This window comes from Balaenoptera physalus (genome assembly GCF_965194825.1).
Source record: "Balaenoptera physalus genome assembly, chromosome: 7".
Taxonomy (NCBI): domain Eukaryota; kingdom Metazoa; phylum Chordata; class Mammalia; order Artiodactyla; family Balaenopteridae; genus Balaenoptera; species Balaenoptera physalus.
In genome coordinates this window covers 38417857-38444695 of record NC_138886.1, presented here as the reverse complement: position 1 = coordinate 38444695, position 26839 = coordinate 38417857, and the positions used below count along the sequence as shown (strand labels likewise).

At 36.7% G+C, this 26839-nt stretch overlaps 1 long non-coding RNA gene across 1 annotated transcript in view; it reads right to left on the bottom strand.

The window, feature by feature from the left end:
• Positions 1–26839, bottom strand: part of LOC309663858 — a 424398-nt gene that overhangs the window by 98092 nt on the left and 299467 nt on the right. The window lies entirely within an intron of this gene.

Below are 26839 nucleotides of genomic sequence, written 5' to 3'. Positions count from 1 at the left end.
TGACTATATAGCCATTGAATAGGTGAATGAGTTAATAATTTTTAAGATTAAATTTGTTTTTAACCAAAGTAAGCCATGTATATGGTGTGTTTGTAAAGATTAATAACGTTCTAAGACTTACAATGAAAAATAGCAGACACTTCCTTTGATCTCTTCTTCTCTGCCTTAAGTCCTGCTTCCAAAGGCAACTACTTTCCGTTCTTTTTGTTGTTTCTCCTGGCATTTGCCACCATATTTCTAAATAACACAGTTATGCTTGTGGTTCTTGATTCTTCAGTTTTAGAAATTATAGATTGTGTTTCTGTTATGAAAGGTGAATATTTAACTCTTAAACCCCTTTGCCCCCAACACAGCTTCTTCCTCTCCTCCTATCATTTTTGTCACACATTTTGGTGAAATCAGTATTAGATACTTTTCTCATTATGACCATGTAGACTCGTTGGTTTCCAATGGGGGCAGAAATAGTCATTAAGAATAAATAGTCATTAAGTGATTACAGTACTTTAGGGTAAGGGGTTTGATGCTGTCAAAGTGATGCCCTGATACTACTGTAGAGACAGAATGATACACAGAACATAAAGAAATTAGCTGCTTCCTGGGCTTAAGTGGAACAAAGCAATAGCATAAATACATGTGCCTCCAAAGAGAAATCAGAGGTGGATGTTCTGCGGGAGAGGGAACAGGCAGGTTTATAGTCCCTGACCTAGGTGACTCTAGCCACTTTTGTTTTAGTTTTATAATATCTTCAGAACCTGAAGCTTGCTGCTCAAGATAGTCCCTGGCCATTTATTTATGGCTCAGTCCAAGTCCATGAGGCAATTTCTCCTCCAATTGTCAGCAAACGGGAGGGAATGGTGGTCAGCTATTGATTGAAGTTCAGGCAGCAGGTAAAGACTGGCTCTGGCTGGAGCTATTATATCCTTGGATAACACTTTGTTATTGGGAACTAGGGAGAAACTGAAGAGTTGAGATTAAATATTACAAATGTTTACAAGGTTACAGTAATCCAGGGCAGAGGTCAAGGTGAATGTGTCATCACATGCATTACCAGTAGCAAAACCCCCACAATTTTAAGGTGTACTTTGTGTGTATCTGTCAAAAAAGTCCTTGACACGGCCTTATGGACTCTTACAGTACTCTCACTAGCACCTAGCATAATCCCCATCACATGCTGAGAAATAAATAATGGTGCTTTGTTCAAGTCTCAGCTATTTGGATATAACTGTGTAAGGTGTAGTTTAATTTACCGTAGAGAAGCAGGACTTATTCAGGTGCCATCCTTTCATTAGAGCTGTTGCTTACCAGGTGTGCCCACTTGAGATGCTGGACTCTTGATGGTAATTGTCCTCTGTATCATTTGATCAAGTTAATGATACCAAAAGGGCTCTTTTACTTGGAACATTATAGTGACAATAGGAATGGTAAGTCGGGAATGAGTCAACACACAGGAGTGAATTATATCATGAAATACTTGATTTTAGCAGATATATACAGATAAGAAGCTACAAATGGTATACAAAGTAGTTTGGATATTTAATTTATTCCTACTCGTAAGGGAATTGGTGAAATACTTAACTAGATCATGTTAAGAGAAATATCTCTTTGATCTCTTTAGATCTTTTTCTTCTTTCTTTATCCTTTTCTTATTTTATTTGTTATTTTTCTTCATGGCCTATATTGGTCCACATCCTGCATCTATTTGTCATTTTTCAAGTTTAGATGTTAAGCACTGAATCATTATAATCTACCTATGTCTTTAGGTGAATATTTTATTTAATAACTTTTTAAAATACTTAATTGTTCAATGTTGAAACGCTAGAAAATGAAGAAGAGCCAGATGATCAAACAAAAAAATCATAATCCTCCTGCCCCAGAAAAAGCCCTTTTAACACATTGGTGTATGTACTTCCCTTTCTGGAGATGTGTATGTATTTGTCTATATGCATTAAAAATTGGAATCATACTATTTTGTAGCTTGTTTTCTTTTTCTTAGCATTTGTCCACATCAGAACTTTTCTTTAATAATATTATTGGTCATGGATGCATTATGTTTATTTGTATAAATATGCAACAATTTGGAATAATAAATTCATACTGTTGAAACTTCAGTATGTTTCCAATTTTTTTTTGGTCATTGTATCTGTAGCCTGTGCTATCCTTGTTCCTGTGAATTACTGCACAGCCTTGGGCAGAGCTGAAAGCAAAGAGGTTTGCCATTCTCTAATGTACAGACTGCAAGATATGCTATGATTCCTAGGTTTCCTGCATGCATGTCTCCTCTTTCTTTCTGTCTTACTCCCTCACTTTTGCTCTCTCACTCACTCTTCTAACATAAGGTGGTAGGAAGGCTATGACTATCTCCCAGGATTCATTTAGAAAGAGTAAAACTTCCTGGCTTGATTTTAGCTAAGAGGCCCCCCTTTGCACAAATATTATTAGCTTTTAAATGGTGATTTAACCATTTCAAGCTGAGTCATGTATATTGTTCTCATGCTTATAAGACTAACCATCATGGGTTACAACCTTTCCTTGTCAACAGTGGATTATAGTGAAGGTGCAAGAAGAAACTTACAAGATTCAAGGGTGGGGGGATGCAGTGGAAGCAGGATAGTGTAGTGCACAACCAACCCGGCAGGACCTTTGCAAGCTAATTATTGCCTCTCAACTTCTATTTTGTCATCTGTACAATGAGTATATTCATACCCAATCATAAGGTTTTTGTGGAGATTAAAAGGGAAAATATATTTATTGCAAACTCAGCACAGTGTCTTGTACAGAATATTAATGGTAGCATTATTATGTTGTTCTGATGAAACTGCAGATGGCAAGAGATATGCTGGTGCTGTGTTGAGGAGCACAGCCAGATGGAAAACGATCCTTAAAACAGATCTTCTATCGTCTTTATTTGCCTACCTTCCTTCATACATCTTGGGTAAAGCAGCTCTTTTTGATTCCAGTATTTTCTCTGTCCTGAGAGCCAATATGATACTGATGAAAAGAAAAATCACAAACCGCCTGAAAACTGAGAGTGCTCCTGAGAGGCCAACATTTGTTGGAGCTTTCCCAGTAGATTAGTATTCATTTCCCCTCCTTCCCACCGGCCCCAGACCCTCCTAGCAGCTTCAGTTTTACTTTGTTATTAACAATAAAGCCTTTGTTCACAAACAAAGCAGATATGGGCTTCGTCTTAACTGATTTGTTTAACCCTCACTTAAAATTATTGCTTTTTGCAACCCAGGGCATTTCTGGTATTTGAACAGGAAAAATTCTGAGCAAATGAATCAAATAACACACTGTCTTAAAATGGTCCTTTATTACCAATGAGCTAGCTAAGAGGCATTGAGTAGCATCATGATTGGAGTTATATTCCTGACCAGAGTCACCACATTTAATTACCCAGAAGTGTCATCAGCACAGTGTTATAAACGAAGATACTCATTATAAATCTAAGGAGAAATTTCAAATGGTAAAATGTTGCAAGTCCCATAACAGGAGTATAAACATACCTTATGCATTGATTACGCAAGGAATCTTTATGATAAATGATAGAGTGTACATATAGCATATAAACATACTATGTCATAAATTTGGCCTAGCTCAAATTAATGTTTGCTATGACAAATATTAACATTTAAGTCACAATTTCAGATTTAAATTCATTTGGAGACATTATCTGAATGATCAAAATAGTTTTAAAAGCTATCAAAGGAAGTTTGATTATTTTTAAAATAAATAAATTTTTGTTCTAGCAAGTAGAAGCATTTGAAATCATTTTATTGACCTTAAAACTGCTCTCAAACTTGAGATGTTGATTTTTTTTTTAAAGAGGCATTGAGGTATCTAAATATTTCAAGGGCTGTCCAAGGATTTTCACTGTGAGAGTTTGAAGAGCAGCAGACTCTTAAATCTGGCCCTTCTGTTCATCTTTTTCTCTTCTCTTAGCAGCTATAAGGGCAGAAAGGAATAAGAAAAGAAGTCACAGAAAGGCCCCTGAACAATAGGGAAGACGGGATTGGGGAAGGGCAGTCCTACCTCTTTGCTTTTAAGGTTGGAATTATTTATAGGCTGATCTATCTGTGTATCTACCCATCTAGATATATAACAATATGAAACTCTGAGGCTGAGACAGATAGATAGAGAGATAGATAGATAGATATCATGTTATATGTATGTGTATGTATATGTATTACATACACAAACTCACATATAACATATGTGATACATCATATGTACATATGTATTTACATGTGTATATATATCTCAGCCTCAGAGTTTCAAAACTTTTTAGAACCCACCTGCCAGAGTTGCTGTCTTTTTCAGATTCAGTTGCCTTCTGATTTGGTACCGTGTTGCAATGTTGCAGAAACTCTATAAGCAGATGTCACTGAAAAGTAAAAAACAGTTATGACAGACAGATTAGTTAATAACCTCTATTCTATTATTTGCTAACTCTTTGAACTTGATATTATCAATCTAATGAACATGAATTTCTTCATCTATGAAATAGAACTCATAATACCAATTCTTTAAGGTTATGGTGAGGATTCCATAATATAGTACATTAAAAAGTACATGACACAGAAACTGGTCATGGTAGACAAGTGCTCAAAAAATAGTTGTTATAATTAATTTTTCTGTTATGAATACTTCCTTTGCTAATAGTGTTTAAGTAAGTGGAATTTATCAGGCAAAATGTTGACTAAAAGGGACTGACTTTATTATGGTTTATATATTTACTTACGTTACTCAAGTTTCTTGAAACTATGCATGAAGCATTATTACTATTTATTCATAAATATATTTGTAATCTGAGTCTTAAATTAGAATTTTTTTCCCTAAGCAATTATTCTGATCCACATTGGTAAGGATAAACAAAGTCAATGTGGATGAGTGGACAGGGGCTAGACCATCAGAGCCTAATGTTTTTTAGCCTTTACCTATAACCAGACCTTGAGTAGCTTATGGGAGAGGTAGGAAGATTTTTTTAAAAAAGAGAGAGACTTTCCAGAGGTTGCCTAAGGAGAGTCTGGAAAGAATTGTAGTCTCACTTGTTCTGATATTTATTAAAATACCACAAAAATCCTATTCCTACTTTGATCTTGACTCAAGAGAATGTCATGAAATTGACACCAAATTAATCAAGTCAACTCTATATTTGTCTACTTGGGTGCATCTTGCAGGCAGGTGAGAAGGTGGAACAGGAAAGATTTGATGACATACATCTTTTTTGAAAGTGTAATATCAACTAAATGTTGGAAAGAAAATACACTATATACCCTGGCATTACTAGTCAATGTCCATCTAATTATAGGAGCTTCAGGAACCTGGTGTTCTATCTGACTTCGAATATGTTAAAGGCTCAACCTAGTATAATGTTTTCTGAGGATTTGGTCAGATCATTTTCTTGCCTCAAATATTTAATTGAACCAGTTGTGGGTAATGAGGTCTGCTTCTTGACATCTCACAAGTAGTTTTCACACTGAGTTATCCTTAATCATAAGTTATATGTCATCTTTGGCCTTCAACACAGGCAGATGGGAATTTAGTGGGACGGTCCATGAAAATACTGGCCCGTAAAAAAAGTCTTCACTATTTCACAACAGGCTGCTTTTCAGAACATTTCATTCAGGCCCTATGTCAGTGTAAATATTAGAAGACTTGGGAGAGTTTGCAATCTTCTGACCTGCAGTTAAATTATTATTTTAACCCTTCCTTTCCCTGAGTACCACTGATGGATAATTTTAGTTCATTTTTTTGTTTTTCTTTTTGTTTTCCTAAAGATATCCCCACTGTACTGGAAAAGGGAACCAAACAAAATGATACAAAGCACAACACAATTCAACAATAACAAAAAACAATGTGTAATCCATTGACATAGTTTGGAGGTGTGGCTTATTAATTTTTTTTATCTCAGAAAAAACCTTAGCTCTATTGCCTGGATATAGAGTTCTGTAAAAGCCCTAGGCTTGCTGTGAGCAGGCTTTTTCTTTTATAAAGGAAAGGAGATTACAGGAAAAATTACCAGTTGGAGAAATCTTTTAAAATAATTTGCATATGAATAATCCCCAGGGATGTTATTTAGGCATAAGGGTATAGCAGCTTCTCCAAAATGGAAGTGAATCCAAAAAGGGAAGTATAATTTTTATAGATTGTGTTTGAGAGAAAGTAAAATAGGAAAAGAAAGATGAAGAGACCGATTCTTTTATAAATGTTAGGTGCTTGGGTAGTAAACACATCAGTAGCAATTCTGTGTTTTGTTTTTCTTCAGCCATGCATGGTGCTGTTTTGGATGCACAGTGTTTCTTTCTTGATGCTATCAGTCCCCATTCAAACCTTCACATGCCAGATTGCTTGTCTTACGTTGGCTATGTATTAAAATTGCCTTACGTCATACACTCCATGCAATTTAGAGAAAGATTTTCATTGTGGAGCAAACTTGAAAAAACCAAAATATTTCTATGAAAAGCAATTTGCTTTGCTAGGCTTTGCTTGTATTCCCAGTACAATTACTGTAGATTATATGAGTTTGAAAATGAGCTTCCTTCCTTGCAACCCACTCCTACCTCTGTTTGATTCTCTCATGAAGTCATAATCCTTTGTTTGCGCAGTAAGCCTGTTGCCATGGAGATTAATGTGATGTTACAAATTTGCTATTATTTATGACTTCATTGTAAGATGGATCCGAATGAGAAATTAATCTCTGATTTCTTCACCAAATATTTGATGAGTCATATGAGAACAGGTGAAGGCATTTCAGCTTTCATTTCTTAATTGGGAGGTAGAAGTGCTTTCACTGGTGAAAAATACAAATATCTAAGAAATAATAATTTTTTAAAATATCAAAATAAGTATCTTGAAGGAAAGTTGAAACGTGAAATACTAGGATAAAATATATATTCTATTTACAAAATATCTTCCGAGAGCTACAAGATAAATTCCACCTTGAGAAGCCCAGCATGTCAGTGTCATTCTCTGAACAAGTTTCTCCTTGGTACTGCCATGTTTACCTTCTCAGCAAAAGAAAGCTAAACAGTGAGCACTCTGGTGCATAAGCCCCTCAACCACTGAGATATTGAATTCTGATCTTTAATAAACCAACATTGATTTACTTCACTTCTTCTGTTTGCTTAGTTAAGCTCCATTGGCATAGGAAAAGGCACACATAATTTAATCAAATTGCTTTTTTTTTTCATTTGATTTTTTATTAGTGCATAAAGCAGGCTCTAAGCATTTGGAATTTATTTTTACCAGTAAAATATCTTTCTTCTCTCTTGGAGGAGAAGTTTGAAATTTCGGTTAAGTTCACCCCAAACTCTTGATACATACAAAAATAAAATACAACCAAAGATCTTATTTTTGAGTGTCAGATTTACTCTTTCCTTCTTGACATCAATGTTGACTCTTGAAGAATCCAGTGTAACATCTAAACTGGTTTGAGCTGTGAGATTCCCAGATTTCAGATGCCAATAAGCAACTCAGTATCTTCAACATTTATAGTTAGGCAGCATTTTGTTCTGTTAGAACTGATTTTTTCCTGATCATCTAGGTTAGCCAATTAATAGAATAAAAAAGCATACTTGGAATGGTGAAGTGATCTGTCAGAGCTCAGGGGGCTGATTGGTTGACAATTTGGGGGTATACCCAGAGGTCTTAAGAATTTAATTCTAGATAATCAATGTTACTTGAAAAATACTCTTATTTCTTCTCTTGAGTTTATTTCAAATTAGAGAGTTAAAACTCATTTTCCTAAATATAAAGGTTAATGTTAATTATACTTTTCATATCTAACTTCTGTTAGTTGTTTTTTTTTTTTTTTTTTTTTTTGAGACACTGGGTATTTAGAGTTTCCAAATGAAGGTCCTAGTTATTTCTGTGGGAAGGAAGTCAGTGAATTATTTTAGAGTGTGAATGGGATTCATGAAATAGATTGTGATGCTGCATTTTGAGAGGCCTAGAAGCACATAGATTTGCCAGCTTTACTGGAGAATGACAAGGTCGAAAAGCTGTGAATTCTGTTTTTCTGCACAACACACTTGTTTCTTCTGACTCCCTAGTGCACGGTTAAAAAATATAGTAGTAGTATTACTTCGCTTTATGAAATTAGTCTAACCAACTGTTACAAATTTTTATGTATATAATTCTTCTGAATTATATTGAACTAGAGGTATTTCTCCATTAATGGAAGATATCCTTTTCTTATCTCCCAGAATTTGAGGAGTGGGGTAGGGTTTTTCTCTCTATTGCTTGATGCAGACAAGGAAGCATTTTTCCTCTAGCCAGATGGCAGCTACCTCCTCACCGTGTGGAGAACTAAGCTTGAGTGGATAGAAGGCACATATATGGCAGAATGGAGAGATACAATCTGTCTGGGGATCCTGATGAATATATTGAAGTGCTAAGTTAAACTGTCCTAGAACCCAAACTACTTTTGGACATACTTCTTTATGAGGTAATAAATATTCTTAATACTGTACTGACCAGTTTAATTGCCTCCCAGATTTGCTCAGCCCCATCTGCCTCCCAGCCCTCAACCATTGCCCTGATTCCTGGCCAGAGTGAGGGCCAGGCTGTGGCAAAGGTTGTATTATGTCTTCTATGTCTGGAGCTCCAACTAACAAGTTCAACCCAACTGGACCTACTGAAGCTCTGGTTTTCCTCCCTAGTAGCTGCCTGGAGGGGTAATAACACAACCCATCTATGAGAGGGTATTAGACAGAAGATGAGAAGGAGCTGGCAGATAGATTGCTGCCCTGTCCCCACCCTGTGGACTACTTGGAGATGTAGTGGTTCCCTATAGCAAACATCCTACATGATTAAGCAAATCAGTTATGTTTTTTATAAGGCTGTGCCCACTGGGTAATGCACCACCTCATAATGCTCTTCCTCCTCCTGTGCTTCATTCCGTTTCCTCCTCACTCTTGCTTCCCTGGGATTATACTCCCTAACCCCAATGAAATGTTAAGCAGGTAAATTCCCCCTTAGATTCTATTTTCTAGGAAACTCAGATCTAAAGATTCCCTTGGAACCCTGTTATCAAGAGAGGTCCTAGAAAGCAGACCCTCAGGATGTTGGATTCCTTGCCTAACAGAGGGCAGTAGGGGCCAGATTGCTGCTGGTGTGGGGAGTTGTGATAATCTCTGGCATGCATGGCCTCAGAATTGCTAAAGTTTCCATAGGTGGTGAATTAAGATGAGGTACTAAGGCAAGTCATTGGAAATGATATGGCTACTGTGTTTGATTGGGAAGGAAGAAAATAATGTAAGATTTATGGCATGAGGTGGTTGCTTTTGATGACATCGGGGGCCTTGCAAAAAGAGAGTGATATATTTGGGTCAAATAATTATTTATATAAGGTATGCTGTGAATGCCAGAGGGCTTCTATAGCAACCCTAAAGAAGACTAGTTAAAAAAGAGGGCTTCCCTGGTGGCGCAGGGGCTTCCCTGGTGACGCAGTGGTTGAGAATCTGCCTGCCAATGCAGGGGACACGGGTTCGAGCCCTGGTCTGGGAAGATCCCACATGCCGCGGAGCAACTAGGCCCGTGAGCCACAACTACTGAGCCTGTGCGTCTGGAGCCTGTGCTCCGCAACAAGAGAGGCCGCAATAGTAAAGAGGCCCGCGCACTGCGATGAAGAGTGGCCCCCGCTTGCCACAACTAGAGGAAGCCCTCGCACAGAAACGAAGACGCAACACAGCCAAAAATAAATATAAAAAAATATAAATAAATAAATAAAAGATTACTATAAAAAAAAAACCCAGAAAAAAAAAAAAAGAAACAAAATAAAACAAAAACCAGGCTTGGGATCTAATTATAAATGTGGCAGACACCTGCAAAGGAAACAAAATAAATGTCTGCCCTATCTCCTGTGTCCAAATCAGGGCCCTGATGAGGAAAGAGTAGGACACTGAGACTAGCAGTTGAAGTGAATAAGCCTAAGAAACTTGAATCCTTTCACTCCCCACTGGCCATAAGAAGCAGCCCCTTTTCTCTTTCTAGAGGAGAATGGCCTCACAATACCTGGAGACAGCAGTGTTTTTACATAAAGCAGTTATCCAGCAAGATGTTTGTTCTCCTCACTATCCCTCACTACTGCCCTCATTAGGCAGCTAACTGAAGTTATTCTATAGCTAATATTTACCAGGAGGGAGTGAGGGTGAGGAATAGAGGAGTGGATCCCAGTGGGCCCACTGGATCCACTGAAACTCTGGCTTCTCATCCCAGTGGTTCCTCAGAGGAGAAAACACAATCTAGAAATGAGAAGGAGTTAATTTACCATGCAGTAAACTTTAGCCAGTGAGAGATAGAAAAAGGCAAGCAAATTCATGGCCCATTCTCCCCTGGATGGATTGCTTATGATGCAGTGGTTTCATATGGCAAAAATCCTATACAACTGAGCAAACGAGCTGTGTTTTCTAGAAAAAAGAAAAGTTGTGTCTGTCTGGGTATTAAACTTGTGGGGTTGGGAGGAAGAATATAAAGATGGATGGGGAGAATTCATTGTTATGGAGGAATTCACCTTTGACTAGGAATTCCATGTTCTGGCAAGGATACTTGGAGCTGGTAGTGATAATTTGTAAGCATGGTTCCTAGGATCTTGTAAACAACAATGGAGCTATTAAACAGGGCTAACATGACAGAACTTCCTTGGCATGGTATGAAGGAGGGAATCAGGAAACTTAGAGAAATGAGAATGTATCTCTGTATTACTCAGTAATATCTGAGAATCCATCACATTCACATGACTGTGTACCCTGGGGATTAAGCAAGGGACATTACCTTGCTTAGGCAATAAAGAATATACTTGGATGGAGGGTACCAGAATCTTTGAGAAGCCTAGTAATTGTTGTGCAGGCTGGGTATGTTAGTTAGAGATGCTGCTGTAGCCCTGGGCTCCCTAATACCTTTGTGGATTATAAAATTCCAAAACAGAAGAGTCCAGGTGACAGCCCTTAACTGTCAGATGCAAAGTATATGTATTTACTGTAATGGACAGCAAAGGCAGAGTGACAGCCACGGTGCCTTTGCCCACAGGAATCTATGGTAATGATCATGGTGGAATCCTTGTAGTAAGGCATATAGATAGTGACTAGAATATTGCTTGCTTTTTATAATATAATAATAATAATAACCCTGAAAGTGTTGAGAACAAAACTGACACCTAACACCACAATGGAAAATGGTGGCTTTTCATTCTGTTTCCAGATGTATATTAATTTAGTGAGTCATAGCCCATTGCTTGAAGGGAAAAATGGGTTTCCTTTAAAAGGACTCTGCAATTATGCCAAAATATATATGCAAAAATACTTCTCTGATTATTTCCCAAAGAGCAATTCCTCTCTAGAGAAAGAGGATACCAGACTTTTAAAGGATTGTTAAATATGAGGTCTGTGTGGACACTCATACCAGGAGAACTGAAATGTTATCATGGTCTGATTAAGGTAGAGACTATGGAAGCCACATGATAAATGGAATTTTCCGAATCTAGTGGGTTTGAGGACCCATTCTATAATTATTTCCCAAGTCCAGGAGAATATAATTGGGGTAGACATACTATACATAAAAGCTGACAGAACCCTTGCATTGGCTTCCTGACTTATTCTAGGAAGCATTGTGGAAGTCCTTAAAATTGTCCAAACAATATCATACAGCCATCATAATAAATAAGAAGTAATACTGCTCTTGGAATGAACTGCAGAGATTAGAACCGTTATCAAAGACTTGAAGGATGTAGCTCCTTGTTTCTTTTATTTATTTATTTATTTTTCTTCTTAAAACAGTGCTGGTCCAGCATCATTTTATTTATTTATTTATTAATTTTTGAATTTTATTTTATTTTGTTTTATTTTTTTATACAGCAGGTTCTTATTAGTTATCTATTTGATACATATTAGTGTATATATGTCAATCCCAATCTCCCAATTCATCCCATGACCACCCCCCTCTCACCTCGATTTCCCCCCTTCATGTCCAAATGTTTGTTCTCTACATCTTTGTCTCTATTTCTGCCTTCCAAACTGGTTCATCTGTGTCATTTTTCTAGATTCCACATATATGTGTTACTATACGATATTTGTTTTTCTCTTTCTGACTTACTTCACTCTGTATGACAGTCTCTAGGTCCATCCACGTCTTTACAAATGAACCAATTTCATTCTTTTTTATGGCTGAGTAATATTTCATTGTATATATGTACCACATCTTCTTTATCCACTTGTCTGTCGATGGGCATTTAGGTTGTTTCCATGACCTGCCTGTTGTAAATAGTGCTGCAATGAACATTGGGGTACATGACTCTCTTTTAATTATGGTTTTCTCTGGGTATATGCCCAATAGTGGTATGGTTGGGTCATATGGTAATTCTATTTTTACTTTTTAAGGAAGCTCCATACTGTTCTCCATAGTGACTGTATCAATTTACATTCCCACCAACAGCACAAGAGGGTTCCCTTTTCTCCAAACCCTCTCCAGCATTTGTTGTTTGTAGATTTTCTGATGATGCCCATTCTAACTGGTGTGAGGTGATACCTCATTGTAGTTTTGATTTGCATTTCTCTAATAATTAGTCAGGTTGAGCAGCTTTTCATGTGCCTCTTGGCCATCTGTATGTCTTCTTTGGAGAAATGTCTATTTAGGTCTTCTGCCCATTTTTTGATTGGGTTGTTTGTTTTTTTGATATTGAGCTGCATGAGCTGTTTATATATTTTGGAGATTAATCCTTTGTCCGTTGATTCATTTGCAAATATTTTCTCCCATTCTGAGGGTTGTCTTTTCATCTTGTTTATAGTTTCCTTTGCTGTGTGAAAGCTCTTAAGTTTCATTAGGTCCCATTTGTTTATTTTTATTTTTATTTCCATTACTCTAGGAGGTGGGTCAAAAAAGATCTTGCTGTGATTTATATCAAAGAGTGTTTTTCCTATGTTTTCCTCTAAGAGTTTTATAGTGTCCAGTTTTTCATTTAGGTCGTTAATCCATTTTGAGTTTATTTTTGTGTATGGTGTTAGGGAGTGTTCTAATTTAATTCTTTTCCATGTAGATGTCCAGTTTTCCCAGCACCACTTATTGAAGAGACTGTCTTTTCTCCATTTATATCCTTGCCTCCTTTGTCATAGATTAGTTGATCATAGGTGTGTGAGTTTATCTCTGGGCTTTCTATCCTGTTCCATTGATCTATATTTCTGTTTTTGTGCCAGTACAATACTGTCTTGATTACTGTAGTTTTGTAGTATAGTCTGAAGTCCGGGAGTCTGATTTCTCCAGCTTTGTTTTTTTCCCTCAAGATTGCTTTGGCTATTCGGGTTCTTTTGTGTCTCCATACAAATTTTAAGATTTTTTTGTTCTTGTTCTGTAAAATACCCCATTGGTAATTTGGTAGAGATTGCATTGAATCTGTAGATTGCTTTGGGTAGTATAGTCATTTTCACAATGTTGATTCTTCCAATCCAAGAACATGGTATATCTCTCCATCTGTTTGTGTCATCTTTGATTTCTTTCATCAGTGTCTTATAGTTTTCTGAGTACAGGTCTTTTACTTCCTTAGGTAGGTTTATTCCTAGGTATTTTATTCTTTTTGTTACAGTGGTGAATGGGATGGTGTCCTTAATTTCTCTTTCTGATCTTTCGTTGTTAGTGTCTAGGGATGCAAGAGATTTCTGTGCATTAATTTTGTATCCTGAAACTTTACCAAATTCATTGATTAGATCTAGTAGTTTTCTGGTGGCATCTTTAGGATTCTCTATGTATAGTATCATGTCATCTGCAAACAGTGGCAGTTTTACTTTTTCTTTTCCAATTTGTATTCCTTTTATTTCTTTTTCTTCTCTGATTCCCATGACTAGGACTTCCAAAACTGTGTTGAATAATAGTGGCAAGAGTGGACATCCTTGTCTTTTTCCTGATCTTAGAGGAAATGCTTTCAGTTTTTCACCATTGAGAATGATGTTGGCTGTGGGTTGTCACATATGGCCTTTATTATGTTGAGGTAGGTTCCCTCTATGCCCAGTTTCTGGAGAGTTTTTATCATAAATGGGTGTTGAATTTTGTCAAAAGCCTTTTCTGTATCTATTGAGATGATCATATGGTTTTTATTCTTCAATTTGTTAATATGGTGTATCACATTGATTGATTTGCATATATTGAAGAATCCTTGCGTCCCTGGGGTAAATCCCACTTGATCATGGTGTATAATCCTATTAACGTGTTGTTGGATTCTTTTTGCTAGTATGTTGTTGAGGATTTTTGCATCTATATTCATTAGTGATTTTGGTTTGAAATTTTCTTTTTTTTTAGTTCTTTGTCTGGTTTTGGTATCAGGGTGATGGTGGCCTCGTGGAACAAGTTTGGGAGTGTTCCTTCCTCTTCAACTTTTGGAAGAGTTTGAGAAGGATGTGTATTAGCTCTTCTTTAAATGTTTGATAAAATTCACCTGTGGAACCATCTGGTCCTGGACTTCTGTTTTTTGGAAGAGTTTTAATCACAGTTTCAATTTCATTACTTGTGATTGATCTGTTCATATTTTCTGTTTCTTCCTGGTTCAGTCTTGGAAGGTTATACTTCTCTAAGAATTTGTCCATGTGTTTTAGATTGTCCATTTTATTGGCATAGAGTTGCTGGTATTAGTCTCTTATGATGCTTTGTTTTTCGTCGGTGTCCATTGTAACTTCTCCTTTTTCATTTCTAATTTTATTGATTCGAGTCTTCTCCCTGTTTTTCTTGAGTCTGGCTAAAGGTTTATCAGTTTTGTTTATCTTCTCAAAGGACCAGCTTTTAGTTTTATTGATCTTTGTTATTGTTTTCTCTGTTTCTATTTCATTTTTTTCTGCTCTGATCTTTATGATATTTTTCCTTCTACTAACTTTGGGTTTTGTTTTTTCTTCTTTCTCCAGTTCCTTTAGGAGTAAGGTTAGGTTGTTTATTTGAGATTTTTTTTTTGTTTCTTGAGGTAGGATTGTATTACTATAAACTTCCCTCTTAGAACTGCTTTTGCTGCATCCCATAGGTTTTGGGTCATCATGTTTTCACTGTCATTTGTCTCTAGGTATTTTTTTAAAATTTATTTTAATTAATTAATTTATTTTTGGCTGTGTTGGGTCTTCGTTGCTTCATGTGGACTTTCTCTAGTTGTGGAGAGCAGGGGCTACTCTTCCTTGTGGTGAGCGGACTTCTCATTGTGGTGGCTTATCTTGCTGTGGAGCATGGGCTCTAGGCACACAGGCTTCAGTAGTTGTGGCTCACGGACTCTAGCTCACAGGCTAAGTAGTTGTGGCGCACGGGCTTTGTTGCTCTGCAGCATGTGGGATCTTCCCAGACCAGGGCTTGAACCCGTGTCCCCTGCATTGGCAGGTGGATTCTTAACCACTCTTCCACCAGGGAAGTCCCTCTAGGTATTTTTTGATTTCCTCTTTGATTTCTTTAGTGATCTCTTGGTTACTTAGTAACGTATTGTTTAACCTCCATTTGTTTGTGTTTTTTATGCTGTTTTTCCCTGATAATTGATTACTAATCTCGTAGCATTGTAGTCGGAAAAGATGCTTGGTATGATTTTAATGTTCTTAAATTTACCAAGGCTTGATTTGTGACCCAAGATGTGGTCTATCCTGGAGAATGTTCTGTGTGCACCTGAGAAGAAAGTGTACCCTGGTGTTTTTGGATGGAATGTCCTATAAATATCAATTAAATCTCTCTGGTCTGTTGTGTCATTTAAACCTTGTGTTTCCTTATTAATTTTCTGTCTGGATGCTCTGTCCATCAATGTAAGTGAGGTGTTAAAGTCCCCCACTATTATTGTGTTACTGTCAATTTCCTCTTTATAGGTGTTAGCATTTGCTTTATGTATCGATGTGCTCCTATGTTGGGTGCATATATATTTATAATTGTTATATCTTCTTCTTGGTTTGATCCCTTGATCATTATGCAGTGTCCTTCCTTGTCTCTTGTAACATTCTTTATTTTAAAGTCTATTTTATCTGATATGAGTATTGCTACTCCAGCTTTCTTTTGATTTCCATTTGCACGTAATATCTTTTTCCATCCCCTCACTTTCAGTCTGTATGTGTCCCTAGGTCTGAAGTGCATCTCTTGTAGACAGCATATATATAGGTCTTGTTTTTGTATCCATTCAGCCAGTCTGTGTCTTTTGGTGGGAGCATTTAATCCATTCACATTTAAGGTAGTTATTGATATGTATGTTCCTATTACAATTTTCTTAATTGTTTTGGATTTGTTTTTGTAGGTCTTTTTCTTCTCTTGTGTTTCCCACTTAGAGACGTTCCTTTAGCATTTGTTGTAGAGCTGGTTTGGTGGTGGTGAATTCTCTTAGCTTTTGCTTGTCTGCAAAGGTTTTAATTTTTCCATCGAGTCTGAATGAGATTCTTGCCAGGTAGAGTAATCTTGGTTGTAGTTTCTTCCCTTTCATCACTTTAAATATATTGTGCCATTCCCTTTTGGCTTGTAGAGTTTCTGCTGAGAGTCAGCTGTTAACCTTATGAGAGTTCCCTTGTATGTTATTTGTTGTTTTTCCCTTGTTGCTTTTAATAATTTTCTTTGTGTTTATTTTTTGTCAGTTTGATTACTATGTGTCTTGGTGTGTCTCCTTGGGTTTATCGTGCTTGGGACTCTCTGCGCTTCCTGAGCTTAGATGGCTATTTCCTTTCCCATGTTAGGGAAGTTTTCGACTATAATCTTTTCACATATTTTCTCGGGTCCTTTCTCTCTCTCTTCTCCTTCTCAGACCCCTATAATGCGAATGTTGGTGCATTTAATGTTCTCCCAGAGGTCTCTTAGGCTGTCTTCATTTCTTTTCATTCTTTTTTCTTTATTCTGTTCTGTGGCAATGAATTCTACCATTCTGTCCTCCGGTTCACTTATCTGTTCTTCTGCCTCAGTTATTCTGCTATTGATTCCTTCTAGTGTATTTTCCATTTCAGTTATTGTATTGTTCATCTGTTTGTTTGTTCTTTAATTCTTCTAGATGTTTGTTCTTTAATTCCTCTAGGTCTATGTTAAACATTTCTTGCATCTTCTCGATCTTTGCCTCCATTCTTTTTCCGAGGTCCTGGATCACTGTCATTATTCTGAATTCTTTTTCTGGAAGTTTGCCTATCTCCACTTCATTTAATTGTTTTTCTGGGGTTTTATCTTGTTGCTTCATCTGGTACATAGTCCTTTGCCTTTTCATTTTGTCTATCTTTCTGTAAATGTTCCACAGACTGAAGGATTGTAGTTCTTGCTTCTGCTGTCTGCCCTCTGGTGGTTGAGGCTATGTAAGAGGCTTGAGCAAATTTCCTGATGGGAGGGACTGGTGATATGTAGAGCTGGGTGTTGCTCTGGTGGGCAGAGCTCAGTAAAAGTTTAATCCGCTTGTCTGCTGATGGGTGGGGCTGAGTTCCCTCTCTGTTGGTTGTTTGGCCTGAGGCGACCCAGCACTGGAGGCTACAGGCTCTTTGGTGGGACTAATGGCGGACTCTGGGAGGGCTCATGCCAAGGAGTACTTCCCAGAACTTCTGCTGCCAGGGTCCTTGTCCCCACAGTAAGCCACAGATACCCCCCGCCTCTGCAGGAGATCCCGCAACACTAGCAGGTAGGTCTGGTTCAGTCTCCCCTGGGGTCACTGCTCCTTCCCCTGGGTCCTGATGTGCACACTACTTTGTGTGTGCCCTCCAAGAGTGTAGTCTCTGTTTCCTCCAGTCCTGTCAAAGTCCTGCAGTCAAATCCTGCTAGACTTCAAAGTCTGATTCTCTGGGAATTCCTCCTCCCATTGCCAGACCCCCAGGTTGGGAAGCCTGACGTGGGGCTCAGGAACCTTCACTCCAGTGGGTGGACTTCTGTGGCATAATTGTCCAGTTTGTGAGTCACCCACCCAGCGGTTATGGGATTTGATTTTATTGTGATTGCGCCCCTCCTACCATCTCATTGTGGCTTTTCCTTTATCTTTGGATGTGGGGTATCTTTTTTGGTGAGTTCCAGTGTCTTCCTGTCTATGATTGTTCAGCAGTTAGTTGTGATTCTGGTGCTCTCACAAGAGGGAGTGAGTGCATGTCCTTCTACTCTGCCATCTTGAACCAATCTCCAGCTGTGCTCCTTGTTTCATTCCCTTACCTGAACTCTACAAAAAGCAGATGGATCATGACAGCAGATAATGGACTACCATAAACTTAACCAGGTGGTAGCCCTAATTGAAGCTGCCATGCTGAATGTGCTATCTGTTCTGAAGCAGATCTGCACTGCCTCTGTTATTTAGTATGTGGTTATTGATTTGGAGAATGCTTTCTTCTAAATTGACATAAGTAGAATGTAAGTACAACTTTACATAGTAAGGAAAGCAGTACACTGACACTTTCCTTAGGGCTCTGTTATCTCTCCTCATTTCTGTCATAAGGGGTTTAGATCATTGTATCAGCCAGAGTCCATTTAAGGGACAGAAACCATACCAATTACTTAAAAGATATGTTAATATAAAGAGTTGTTAACCTACTCTAAGAGAACTGAAAAGGCAAAAGGAACTTGAAGTATCAGAAAAGTGGCAATTACAGGAAGCATTTATCTCTCCTAGGGTTGATAGTAAAAGAGAAGATATTGGGATTATTAAAATCTGGAGGCTTGAACGAAGGACTCAGACCTCGAAGAGGGGCCCTGCTTGGCTGGTATAAGTGCTTAGCAGCACAGTGGACGGACCCTGAGGAGCTGGGATTTAGACCTGTGAGGAGGGGGCCCCAGCTGTTGTGCTAAGTCTGAAAAGGCATGATAAGGTTGGTGATACCTGTGTGGAAAAACTTCAAAGTGGAACAAGCTCCTGTTACTGAAAACAACTAGGAGCAAGATGAACCATGGGTATGAGAGAAAAGTGTATCATACCACTGAACAACTCCCAAAGAGGAGTGTTTCAACAATAGGTGAATAAAATGACACATCCTGAGTATATTCACCAACCTCTCTCCTTAGCCACCTTGTCATTGCGCAGTAAGATTACATATAGAGAAAGCCTGGTATCAGGGATGGAGGCTATTCATAGATTCATTAGCATAAGCTCTCTTTAACCAAAGATGATATAGCTACTGCTACTGCTGATTGGCCAAACTGACAGTAGAAGAAACTACTACTCTGTGGGTATAGCCCTTTGAGATACCTGCTTTATGCAGAGCTGTCTTATTAGAATTCCCTCCTTGAGCTGGTCCTAGGCTTTGTCTCCTGTTCCCATAACTCAGTCCTTCCTTTTTCCCTCTTTTCAACCCCTTCCTTCTTTCCTTCCTTCCTTCCTTCCTCCCTTCCTCCCTTCCTCCTCCTCTTCTGCTTCTTTTGCTTCCTTTCTTCCTTTGCTTCCTTATCTTTCACTATATCTTTATTTTCAAGTTCCATATCCCTTTTATAAAACACATATGTTTGGATCTTGGCAATATGTTTCTCTGTCACCCTTTATGCTATAGTTATGCATTTTTTTAGTTTTGTTTTCTAGTGCTCTAATAGTTGGAATTGATCCACAGATTGGAGAACTTTTTATCCAACTCTCAGGATATGCTGGAGACAAATAAAATGTAAAAATTACCAGAATCATCGGGAAGGAAATGTCCGTCCTAGAAAGTAAATTTTAGCAAAGATCCATAAACTGAAGGCTACAATAATGTACAGAAAAGAAGCTGAATATGTTGCAGTATTTTCTTCCAGTTTGTGGCTCATAAATTCATTTTCTTTTTGATACTGCTGGATGAATAGCAGTTATTAATTTTAATGTAGTTAATATCATAAATCTTTTCCTTTATGGTTATTTCAGTCTGTGTTCTATTTAAGAAAATCATCATCTAAGTTCCTAAAGATATACTTCTTTATAATTTTCTGAAAAGATTTACCATTTTATCTTTCATGTTTAATTACTTAATCCACTTAGAATTTAGTTTCATTTTTTTATTTAAGGCAGGGTTCCAATTAAATTTTCTTCCATAGATAGCCAATTGTTTCTGCAACACTTATTGAGGAGTTCCTCCCTTACCCCAATTATTTACAAAACTAGCTCTTTTCCTGGGATATCTGTTCTTTTCCACTGGTCTATTTGATTAATCTTGCACAAATTACAAATGTTTAATTTTTATAGTTTTACTATAATTCTTGATATCTGGGGAGAGCCAGTCCCTCAACCATGTTTTTCTTCTTCAGTAGTATTTCTACAAGTTCTTTCTTTAACAAATCAACTTAATTATTTTATAGACTTTTTTCTTTAGATATATGTCATTCTTTTCTCTTATTCACTTATTATTTTTTTAAATTGAAGTATAGTTGATTTGCAATTCTGCACTAATTTCAGGTATACAACAAAGTGATTTGAGTATATATATATATGTAAATATGTTATTTTTTTATTCTTTTCCATTATAGCTTATTACAAGTTATTGAATATAGTTCCCTGGGCTATACAGTAAATCCTTGTTGTTTATCTATTTCATATATGGTAGTGTACATCTGTTAATCCAATACTCCCAATTTATCCCTCCCCCCACTTTGGTAACCATAACTTTGTTTTCTATGTCTGTGAGTCTGTTTCTGTTTTGTAAATAAGTTAATTTGTACTGTTTTTTTTAGGTTCCACATATAAGTAATATAATATTTGTCTTTCTCTGTCTGACTTTGCTTATTAGTATAATAATCTCTAGATCTATACATGTTGCTGCAAATGGCATTATTTCATTCTTTTTTTATGGCTGAGTAATATTTCTCTTACTCATTTAAATATTGAACATACTTATTTTTATATTATAAGCCTGATATTTTCCATTTCTGGAGTCTTGTTTTTTGTGTGGCTCTCTTTTTGTACCTTCTTTTCTTGTGAGTTTTGAGATTTTTCCATTTGAGGTACTGTGTAGTGGAACTCTATCTAAATTGCTGCTATGAGGTGTTCTTGAAGGTATGTTCATCTAGAGGATTTGCTTCTGCCAAAAGCCCAGAGCTACCAATAATTCAGGACAAATTTAACATATATCTTGATTTAAGGTCTTTGAGATTATCCTGAAAATATGGCTGGCTCATGATTAAGAATTCACAAAGGAGACTTTCATTTCACCCAGAGCCAAGGCTGAGAATGGAAATCTTTCTTGTCTTTTTCTAAGGGCCTTATTTATTTCTGGTCTACTGCTACACCATGGGTATAGCCCTTTGGGATAACTCCTTCTTTGTAGCTGTGTCTTACTAGAACTCCCATCTTGAGCTGGTCCTACAGTTTGTCTCTTGTTCCCAGCGCTCGACTTACATATTCATCAAAAAGAAACTCAATGTGCCCAGGATTGAGTACATGTCCTCAGTGTGAAAATTGCTTTGATTTCTTATCTCTTCAGATTCTGATTTTACTTTATTATTGACCTTTGAAATTTCCCTAACTTTCTTGCCAACTCAGTAATTTAAAATGTCTTTCTTTCTCCCTTTTTTTCTTTGTATATTTTTTCCAGCATTTTTTGTTGTTTTCAGAACAGAGGGCCTAGTCTACCATGTTTCAAAATGGAAATCTTTATGAGACCAATTTTTAATAAATGTGAAATGATAACTTCAAGGTTATAGGCACACACATCATCATCTCTGCCACTTAGTATCAGACTGGCCAGATCTGGCCAGATGTGAGCTAATCTTTTGGTGATTCAGTTTCTGTCTCTGTAAAATATGCTCCTTTGTCAGGGTTGTTATGAGGATTGAAAGAGGTTGTGGAGGTTGAAGCACTAAGTATTGGACTGACTGACACATGCTAGGCTTTCATTAACTGTTATAAATCTAAGTATGATGAATTCTATACTTTTCCAAATCTGTATTTTTCAGAATTCTTATATGAATCACACAAATATAAAGAGCTAATCAGGTAAAATATACCATGGCTTGTAAAACAGCAACAGCAATGCTTAGATGTTGAAAATAAGGATTTCTCTTTAAAATGTTGGTTGTTAAACTGAACCACTGGAAATTAACACAAATCCCCACAATAAATACGCATCTAAGACAAGTTGTATAATTTGAGGATAGATCCTCTTGCTAAGACAACTCTGGAAATAAAGGAGCACTTGCCTTGTATTTAAAATTATACAAATTTTCTAAATCTCACGAGCACCCAATAGCTCTGTGATGAGATGTTAGCAGAAACTAACAGCAGTGGCTGTAGATTTCCCATCCAAAAACTTGGTTACTTTTATTAATTCTTGCTAGTGTACCATCTGTGTAGAAGACTGAGCATAAGTCTAGTATCCTCCAATACTTTTAGCCTCCAGATTGTTTTTAAAAATATTTATTTACTTACTAGTTTACTAAATTCTCCAATTTTTCCTCTCTATTTTGAAGTAAGAACATTTTAACGATCACTGATTAGTTCTGGAGCAGTTAATATGTTGATAACTACAAAATATACATTTAAGAGAAAATGGTTTTGATTTCCTGGTCAATAAAATTTAATAGTATCTTGACACAAAATAATTACATATTCATGTAAAATACAAATTAAAATGTATGCAGTTATTTAGAAAAAAATTATCTAGGTAATTGGGGGTTCCTTTAGTTTCATATTCCTAGCCATAGAGAGAGTTAGAATTTGACTCATTGTAACCTGAATGACCTAGCCACTTGTCTATTTTCTAGCAATATTCAGAATAAGCCTTAGTTGAAAAGATGTCCCTATCTAGCTTTATTAGCCTCTGCATTAGCAGTGCATCAGAACTGTTTTTAATCATGATTTCCCACCTAGAAATTAATGTGGGGTGTTTGATGCAGCCTTATGAGTAACTCTCTTATATTTCAAGAAATACACTTATTTTTCAGAATACCATTATCTTCTATTGTATAGTGGTCCCAGAATGCACAAAAACCATATTATTTTTGGCAATGCTAATGAATACAAAGGAACTCTTGTATATAGTTTTTCATATTTCTGTTGAGTAAAAACGCAAGTTAAAGAGCAAGCATTTATTGAGCTAAACATTGTATTACATAAAAATAGTAACCATAAATATAAGTAAATTAGTAATGATTATTGAAAACTTGCTAATTGTCAGGCACTTTACTAAGTGGTCTCTATATTATATTACTTAAAACAACTGACTATGAAGTAGATACATATTCCCGGGTTGAACTTTCAAGCTCCCTCTTTCTATAGTGTCAAGTCTCCTTTATCACATGGTGAAATGAATTACAAATTGCATGCTCAAGTCTCAGTTTATGATAAGTTAGTTTGGTCTTAAAAATATTTTGGAGTGAATTGTAAAAACTAAGTGCCATTTTCCTGGCATTTTGAATGAGATTATATGTGTGTGTGTGTGTGTGTGTGTGTGTGTATGTGGTTTTAACTATGATATTAATTGATACTATGCTCCTTTTCCAAGTGTGGAAATTATCAGCTGTTAACTCTTCAATATAAACTTTTATGTATAAACATTGCCTGAGATTCTGTTTTGGACTGATTAAAGTTAGCTGCCATTAAGCTTTGTGTGATAACTCTGAAGCTTCAATATATGATCTTAATTATAAAGAAAGTTTGTTACAAAAGTTTGTAACAAACTTTACAAATTGTAAAGTTTCAAGTACCTCCAAGTAAGAGCTCCTAAGTGATTAATCTGAGAGTTCCATAGTGACCAATTGCTTCTAATATTCTTTTATGGCTTGATTTTATTTACCTAGAATAGGTCACAAAAGAGAAAGCTAAAAGGTACTACATAATCTTTGAAAAGCTTCTCCTTCTGTTTTTACTGAGATTTATTTAGCAGAAATGCTAACATTCTAAGGTCATTTTGGGGAGCTGTACATAGAGTCTGATGTTTAAGAATTGGAAGTGAGGAATTACCATTTACCACTTTTGTGATTCTGGTCAAGTCAGAGAATCTTCTAAAGTCTTGTTTTCCTGTCTAGAATACCTGTTGTTCCTATACATGGATCCTGTGGAAGGTATTGCATAAGTTAATATATAAGGAAGCATTTCATAAGTGATCAAGTGCTGTACAAATAATAAGAGCATGTGTACCAACAACTGTAATACTAGTTCGGTGCTCTGAATCTTGGAGTGATTTGTTTATTCCAGTTCTTAAATAATACCTATTTTTCAGTATCATTCTTTTAAGCTGCAGAGAAGTAAAGAAAAAAGACACAGCAAAGGAAACTTGTGTAGAGTGGGAAATTCATTGTATTTCAAGTAGAAATCCTTACCATATTAAAATTAATCATGGGTCTCTTAGTCAATTATTGACTTTAGAGAGAATGGGGAAAGAAAGCTTAGAACAATACAGTGTTTCCTTCACCTATGAAGGGAGGAAGGAAAGACTTTTTGGCATCTCATTTTTAACTTACTTGTCATTTATACAAACAGCAAAGTTCTGTTTCAAAGGAAAACTGCAATCTTCAGCGGAACTTGGCCTGATGTATCTTAGGATGACCATAATCTTTTTTAATAACAGATTATAAACTCTATCCTTCTACTTCAAATGTAAAAATTTTGATGTTTTCTTGGGTGCCTTTTTCATAAACATAGCTGATCTATAGATAAAAGTAAAAAGAAAAATTTCAAGAAACTAAAATGTCAGATTCTCCTACAGACTAGCTGACTTGTCTCTTCTTGGCAAGGGCCTTGCTGTAAATCTTAACTTTGTTATTTAATCTACTGTCTTCCTCTCATAGGAAGTGTACTGATAGAGAATCCATATAAAATTAAAATTCTGTTTCTTGAAGGGCAAGAAGCTAGAAGTGCCACAGAAATTTATCAGGAGTGATAGACACAAATAGGTATTGCCATCACATTGGAATGGGCACAAATCGGGAGGAATTTTACCTCATCAAGTCCAAGACTGTCTCTGGGCATTATAAAAGGCTTTAGAATAATTCTTAAACGAAACTCATTCTTAGGCACTCTCATATGAAAATTGCATACCTTTAATAGTTTGGGCAGAGCAAAGGTATTACCAAAACATGCAATAATAAGAGACTTTGCATTTAATAGAAATTACTCCTGAGGAAAGACCATTGGCCTAAATCGCTGGAGAATAAGGCTAGTTCTGACTTTACCTAGCTTGCCATGTAACTTGAAGTAGCAACTTCTCTTTGCCCTGGTTTTCTAACCTGAAAAATGAAGATTTGGATTTTTTTCCCCCTTCCTCTGTGATGATACCGTGTATGTTTATAACATGCTCCCTTTAGTACCATTTCTTATTCCCATACAGTGATGCTTAATAGTAGTGCTTCCTGTGCCCACCAGGTTGAGAATCACCGCTAGGTAGTCTCTAGCATCACTCAGAACTCTTAATTCTATGTGTCCCAACTCCAGAAAGGTCACGAGTTCAATGCAAAGTTTTTAGGCCAATACCTATCTTTCACATTGCTTTCATCTAAGAATGATCAGTGCTCTTGTCAGAAGGATGCTTCTGTTGTTAAACCACCATTTTGTTGTATTACAAAGAGTTTAATTTTCTCTTCAGTGTGTCAGACACAGGCACCAGAAGTCAGCTTTTAGGATGCCTTCTGTATAGTGTGAGCAGTTTGGGATCTATAGTGCTAAATTCTCAGCTTGAATCAGCAATGAGAAATAGCTTATTCACTGCCTAAATTAACACTGAGAAACTTTTACATTTATATAGAAGGATCCAGAGAAGGTGTAAGAGGACATTATAAACCTTCATTGAAGATTTATTTTAGCCAGTATTCTAATTTACATTTTTTAAAGGATTTTAATTTTGGGGGTGGACTTTGCAGTGAAAATACTATTGTTAAAATAAGTGATTTCGTTGCTAAGTCCCTCTAATCATAATTATAAGCTATTGGTTGAATGTCCATAAATGAATTCTAATTACTGCTATGAAAAGAGGAAGGAAACAGAGCAATGTTGCCATTCACTAGGTATCTTTATATGAAAGGATATTTGGGAAGTGAGCCAGCACTGCTCCACTGCTAAAAGAAAGCAGTCAATTTGATTTTGTCATTCAGAAAGAATTATTGGCCTTTAAGATTTGCCTTGACTATAGATTGAGGTGCATTTATCTCCTCCCTTCTTCACCTCCCACACTCTTTTTTTTTTTTTTTTTTTTTTTTTAACATCTTTATTGAAGTATAATTGCCTTACAATGGTGTGTTAGCTTCTGCTTTATAACAAAGTGAATCAGTTATACATATACAATATGTTCCCATTTCTCTTCCCTCTTGCATCTCCCTCCCTCCCACCCTCCCCATCCCATCCCTCTAGGTGGTCACAAAGCACCGAGCTGATCTCCCTGTGCTATGCGGCTGCTTCCCACTAGTTATCTATTTTACATTTGGTAGTGTATATATGTCCATGACACTCTCTTACCCTGTCACATCTCACCCCACCCCCTCCCCATATCCTCAAGTCCATTCTCTAGTAGGTCTGTGTCTTTATTCCCGTCTTGCCACTAGGTTCTTCATGGCCTTTTTTTTTTTTTTTTCCCCTTAGATTCCGTATATATGTGTTAGCATACTGTATTTGTTTTTCTCTTTCTGACTTACTTCACTCTGTATGACAGACTCTAACTCCATCCACCTCATTACAAATACCTCCATTTCATTTCTTTTTATGGCTGAGTAATATTCCATTGTATATATGTGCCACATCTTCTTTATCCATTCATCTGTCGATGGACATTTAGATTGCTTCCATGTCCTGGCTATTGTAAATAGAGCTGCAATGAACATTTTGGTACATGACTCTTTTTGACCTATGGTTTTCTCAGGGTATATGCCCAGTAGTGGGATTGCTGGGTCGTATGGTAGTTCTATTTGTAGTGTTTTAAGGAACCTCCATACTGTTCTCCATAGTGGCTGTATCAATTTACATTCCCACCAACAGTGCAAGAGTGTTCCCTTTCCTCCACACCCTCTCCAGCATTTATTG